Source organism: Jaculus jaculus, chromosome 4 (assembly GCF_020740685.1).
Source record: "Jaculus jaculus isolate mJacJac1 chromosome 4, mJacJac1.mat.Y.cur, whole genome shotgun sequence".
NCBI lineage: Eukaryota > Metazoa > Chordata > Mammalia > Rodentia > Dipodidae > Jaculus > Jaculus jaculus.
In genome coordinates this window covers 41,389,314-41,395,313 of record NC_059105.1, presented here as the reverse complement: position 1 = coordinate 41,395,313, position 6,000 = coordinate 41,389,314, and the positions used below count along the sequence as shown (strand labels likewise).

The 6,000-nt window shown below is 37.2% G+C and overlaps 1 long non-coding RNA gene across 1 annotated transcript in view; it reads right to left on the bottom strand.

The window, feature by feature from the left end:
• Positions 1 to 671: 671 nt before the first annotated feature.
• The window catches only part of LOC123460168, a 30,926-nt gene continuing 25,597 nt past the window's right edge, over positions 672 to 6,000 (bottom strand). Inside the window, exons 3-4 of the long non-coding RNA XR_006636830.1 lie at positions 5,117 to 5,325; positions 672 to 731 (exon numbers count right to left, since the gene is read on the bottom strand). This is a non-coding gene — a long non-coding RNA (uncharacterized LOC123460168). The remainder of the gene's footprint in view (positions 732 to 5,116; positions 5,326 to 6,000) is intronic.

The following is a 6,000-nucleotide window of genomic DNA, read 5'->3' as shown; positions in this document are numbered from 1 at the left end:
TAATCTTCTTCTGTTCTTCTCACTCTCCCTTTCTTTCTCCCTCTTCTCTCTCTTCTCTCTATCTCTTTTTTATTACCTATCTTTTTCTTCCTTCTTTTCCCTTGGCACTGGCCTGTAACTCCCAATACCAGCATGTGGTTAGCATCCACAATGAGCTGTTGATCAGGGTCCTACAAGTTTTCCCAAAAGTAGACAGATTTCTGTGAGAGTACTTGACACACCAAAAGTTAGTGGTAAGAACCTACTGTTGAAGACACCATATGCTGTTGATATAAAACATGGAGTGACCTGGATGGAATCTGGAAGAGAGTCAGTCCCCAGAAAGTTAGCTTGTCTAGTACTAGAAGGTGCAATATGAGTGACTCAGGGAAAATGACCAACATCTGTCCAAGCAACTTGTGGTCTAAGCTACTCATCAGCAAATAATCTGATGTGATGCTCAGACAAATGTAATAGTGGTATACAGCTATGGTGGGTAACCAACTGTTCTTTAATTGGCTAACAGATCCTCTCAGTAGAATGGAACCCATAGCTGGATCTGGGAAACAAGTCAAAATCATATCCAAAATATGAGCCTGCTGTCCATTATCAAGCTCCCATCAATTGTGGGCTACAAGAGGACCTATACCTATTAAATTATCTATAAAATAATAATGGTTATTTCACTTATCTGGTGCTGACTTCACTCTCCAATGGAAAATTTGCTTCTCTTTCTCAGATGGATGCAGAACCTGAGGAGAGAATCAGCCCATTGTACATCAACAGTGTCCCAGCTGAAACCAAGAGTAATTGGGGAAATGAGAGGGCTGCTTTCTTGGTGAGCCTGGTACCAACATAAGGTGAAGGAGATAGACACAGAGAACACTCAACTCCTACCAAAACAGGTATCCAGAGACACAGAGGATCTCGAGACCTCAACACTAAAGTAGAACGAAAATGAACTCAACATGGCTCAGGGATATTTGCAGAAAAGGGGGAGGAAAGATTGTTAGAGCCATATACTGGGACATTATGCATAGAGATATTGCCTTTTACTGGTAACTGATGGCTAACTCCACAATGCATTACCTACATTCCCCAATGAGGAGGGTCCCTTGGAAGGGAGGAGGAAAGGGAGGAAGCTAACGATGGTACTAATATGGCTACACACACATTGTGTAAATAATTAATAACAATAAAAATGTTAAAATAACAAAGAAAATGGTAAAATATCCTCTGTCCATTTATTGATCTATATGTATATATCAGCACCAGTATAAAATAAACACACCTGCTGAAGTGCCTAAGCTAGTTTTTAAAATGAACACACACACAGACAAACAAATTATGCTACAGATACTGAATATTATTAATATTGAAATTATCACCCAGTTGCCAGTATGTGACTAAAGTATAGCCTGAAGTAATCAGCATTACTAGAAAAGCTTTAAAGTTTTACTTTCATTCTATTATTTAAGTTTTCAATCAAAACATTACCTAAACATAGGTCTCTGTAACTGATGTGCTAAAACATATATTGAAGCTAAAATGCATGTCAACTTTGATTTTCTCACTCCATGACATGGTCTGAATTTTAAAACCTCTCAAAGTGCTGCTTGATACACTTCTGCATATCCCATGATGCCAATGGCACCATTTCCATGGTAACTTTAATGCTTGAAAAAGAAAAAACAGAAGGAGTCTTAAGAAAATTGCACAAAGTGAACAAAATAAATTATTAGATTGAACATATGTGGCATAAACAAAATATGGGGTGCAGTTATTAAAAATGAATTGCCACTTTAAAAAATGAAAACAAGCATAACTCAGGCATGGAACTTCAGCTTATGGGGGATGTGGTCACCCTGAAAGCAGCAGAACAACCACCACCTTTGATGGTAAAAAACTGGGGGTTCACACAGCCATCCAAATATTCATTCATCTTCCAGTGGATGCACAAACTTTCTTGTAATTTTTAGTAATTAATTAACTAAAAAAATAGTGAGTAGTTGTCTGGAGAGATGGCTTAGTGATTAAGTCATGTGCCTGCAATGCCAAAGGACACTGGTTTGATTCCTTGGGACCCATGTAAGCCAGATGCACAGGGTGGCAAATGCATCTGGATTTCATTTGCAATGGCTGGAGGCCCTGGCATGCCCATTCTCTTTCTCTCTCCATCACTTTCTTTCTCAAATAAATAAATAAAAATAAAATAAAATATTTTTATATAAAGGTGAGTAGTCATCAGATTGATCTGAACAATAGCAACTATCTACTGTTTATACTATGCTATCACAAAATGTGCTTAACACTATTATATATTTTTAATATACAGAAGTGTCAATTTTATGCAGAAATACATTTTTGAAAGGCAGCTACCCTCACTGATATTCCACCAACAAGCCAAAAGAGATACATATTTAGTTTTTTTTTAACTTCCAAACCTATGTTCTATTTAAGCTTGATATTTTCAGGTAAGAAATTGACACTGGAAGAAATCATAATGAATTACATTAGCTGGTGACAGATGCAGAACTAAGGATATAATCAAACTCATATTTAAGCAAAATATTTTATTCTTATATGTTTGTGTTTTAGTCCTCTGAACTAAAATCAAGCAATGCTTACTTTTAAAGACATGTGTTTACTCACAGAAGAATATCTTAGATATAATCTGTATCATTGAACCTGTTTCATTAAATCCTTACTATCTAATCCTGGCTTTTTAAATGTCTCTATTTTTGTTTCTATCAATTCTGAACATTTAGGTGAATTACATACACACTACCAAACATTTTCAGAAAGAAAAGCAGTGCAGAATCACTGAAGACTCACTTGGCCTAGTTCATCATTTTGCTTTAGTTTGGCTCTAATAATATTAATGCCCTAAATTGAAAACTAAAATTTGATTTTCAATTGTTCAAGGCCTCTAATCCAATATAACCATGAATAATAAGATGTGATGTCTTCAGAATTATAAACTAAAATTTGATTTCTGATTGTTTATTCACTCAAATAATGAGTGTACTGAATGCTGGCTATATAAGGGGCACTGTCCTTGGCACTAGGGACACAGGCACACATCTGGAATGGTACAACTCATGGGAAGCAAGAGAAAAAACACTTGAGAATAATGTTTTATGGTGTGATAAAGATTTGTGAGGTTTCCCTAAGGTAGTGTGCCTGAGTTTTAAAGATATGTGAATGAAAGAAATAGTAGAAATCTACTTGCCCACCACCTTTCATTTATGTCTAGTTTTTCCAATACTGATGATTGAACCCAGGGCTTCAGGCATGCCAAAAAACGATGATCTGTGAATAAGGTACTCAGCCCAGGCCCCTTTTATTTGAAAAGAAACTGATTATAGACTATTCATATCTGTGCCTGTTCTCTTTCCTGAGTCCCATCAACATAGAGAGAAATTGTGCAAAGCAGATCTCACTAATATTATCAATATGTACATGTATACTCATATGGTATTGTAAACTAAAACAAAGTGTGAACTGGACTAGTAATATCAAGAAAGAGTCTTGTATTGGTGCATTTTCTGTTGCTAATGGCACAATAGTAAGATAGTGTATTATAAAGACAAGAAGTTTTTTATGGTTCACAGCTCTGGTCCAAGATCAAGGGGTCACATGGTGGTCTTCTTGCTGGAAGAATCCTGAGATAGTACTGGGCATTATATGATGAAAGATAAGGAAACATGTTCATCTCGTCATTCTTTGAGTCATCTTTACCTTCCACAGATCCCAACTCTAAACACTATAGTCATTTCCCATGGTTTCTCAATACCTCACAATGGTGATTAAGCTCCAAAGTGAATTTTGAGGGGGAACATAACAGACAAGCCATATAAATTTATACATTTTGAATTTTTAAGACTATGATACAGGTAAGATGCTCAGTAATTTATTTATCAATATTATGGCTTCAGTTCATTCTTCTACCCAATTTTCCCAGTTACTTTGAGAATTACACATGGGAATAGATACAAAAGTGCTTTGTAAAATTTAAAGCACAGTAAACTGTAACATTTCATAGCTTCTCATATAATGAATCTGGATATATAAATAAGATGATTCATTTAATTGTGAGGAATTAACTGGATTATCAGAATGAAATATATTGTTAATTGTGAATTAAAAGAATAAAGCTTATTTAATTCTTATCCATTCGTCATTTGTTGTCATATTTGTGATATACAAATACTCAAATCAACAGAGAGGAAAAAGCAATTAACAACTACAGGAAATGCAATTCTATGTCTCCTTTCACTCCCAAGGCAGAGCATGGGGATTCCTTCCTAATTAAAGCATAAACTTGTATGTGAAAATTCTTCATAGTTGGTACCTGAAACACTCACAGTCACTTCCAGGGAAGATTCTCATACCCACTTCAATTGCTGAGGAGTAAGCCCAAGTAGCAAGGGTTAATCCACATGTACCTACCACCACTCCAACTTATTGCAAAAGGGCAAATGTCCAAACCAAATGCAGCCGTCAGTTCCTGGTTCTCCAGGGAGGTAGGATATGGCCTTGAATAAAGTCTGTGAAGACTTTTAGTAATAAGATTTTAAGGTATTGTGGAGTTAACAATGGTAGACTAAAGACAGATGACAGACAGACATAGCATGGAGTCAGCAACATAGGAACTATGGGAACTACAAGGAAGCAAATCCCATGGTTAGCAAAAAATTGTACAGGAACAGAGGAGTATGGGTATGCCTGGTGAGGAGTGTTGGAAGAATGATCAAAAGAGAAGTCAGCACTCTTTAAAGTGCCTTTGTCCCTGTGGCGTTAGTCCTGTTTGTATATAAGTCCATGAAGTTGGAGCTGAGTTCGTAAAGCCTCAAGGCTATCTAGGAAAAATTTGAGATTTATTACACGAGGCAGTGCAACTGTGGTGATTAGAAGTGAGGACAGCAATGTTTACTAGTGGAGTTCTTTCGAATAAGTCAGACAGTGAGCTGACTGACTGAGGAATTCCCTGACTGTATTACCTGCATCATCCACTCAAATGGTAGTCATGCAGAGTAGTCAAACTGAGATAAGGCATCTTGAAGAAATGTACTGTATGAAATTAGCATGTTTGTCAAGAATGATGGGGAAATGTGTTGGAGGAGACATTGCTTACCGCACACTTCAGATGCACCTTCACAGTCCTGTAGTTACTCTAGCCACTGCTACAGTCATTAATTTCACATGCATTTTGATGAGATCTAGTCCCACACAAGCAGATAGCATTTCACATTGGACCAACAGTCATCATCTGCTCATTGTCTCGGAATTCTGTCATCATGCTGTCTAAAGTTGACAGAACCCAGTACAACCTGAAAGCCGTGCCTGAGAAATGGGAAATGAGAGTCAAGAGGATTTCCATGTTTCCCTGGATGGTTAACTTTAAAAATCTTGCCATGGGCAGGGTGTGGTGGTGCATGCATTTTAATCCCAGCACTTGGGAGACAAAGGTAGGAAGATCACTGTGAGTTTGATGCCAGCCTGAGACTACTTAGTGATTTCCAGGTCAACCTGGGCTAGAGCGAGACCCTCCCTCAAAAAATAAAAAATCTTTCCATGGGAAGCATAAACTACCATAGGATTAAAACCAAACTGTCACAATAGCCAACACAGTAATACATTCTGGTATAAATTCCCCCTTCCCTCTTCACAACCTTGTATTACATGTTTCCTGGCATAGCACTGCTAAATAAATCTTTTATATGTGCCCTGTTACTACAGGCACTACGTTCAGAGATGCTCATGGTACAATAGTTTGTATAGAAAGCAAATATTCTGAATATGAATTTGACCCTGAACCAGCATTAAGTGGCCAAACAGTAGGAACAACACACAGCTAGTGGGTAATAGAGTTTTGAAAGATCAGAATGACAAGACTCTCTCTTTTTTTTTTTTTTTTTTTTTTTTTTTTTTTTTTGGTTTTTCGAGATAGGGTCTCACTCTAGCCCAGGCTGACCTGGAATTCACTATGGAGTCTCAGGGTGGCCTCGAACTCACAGC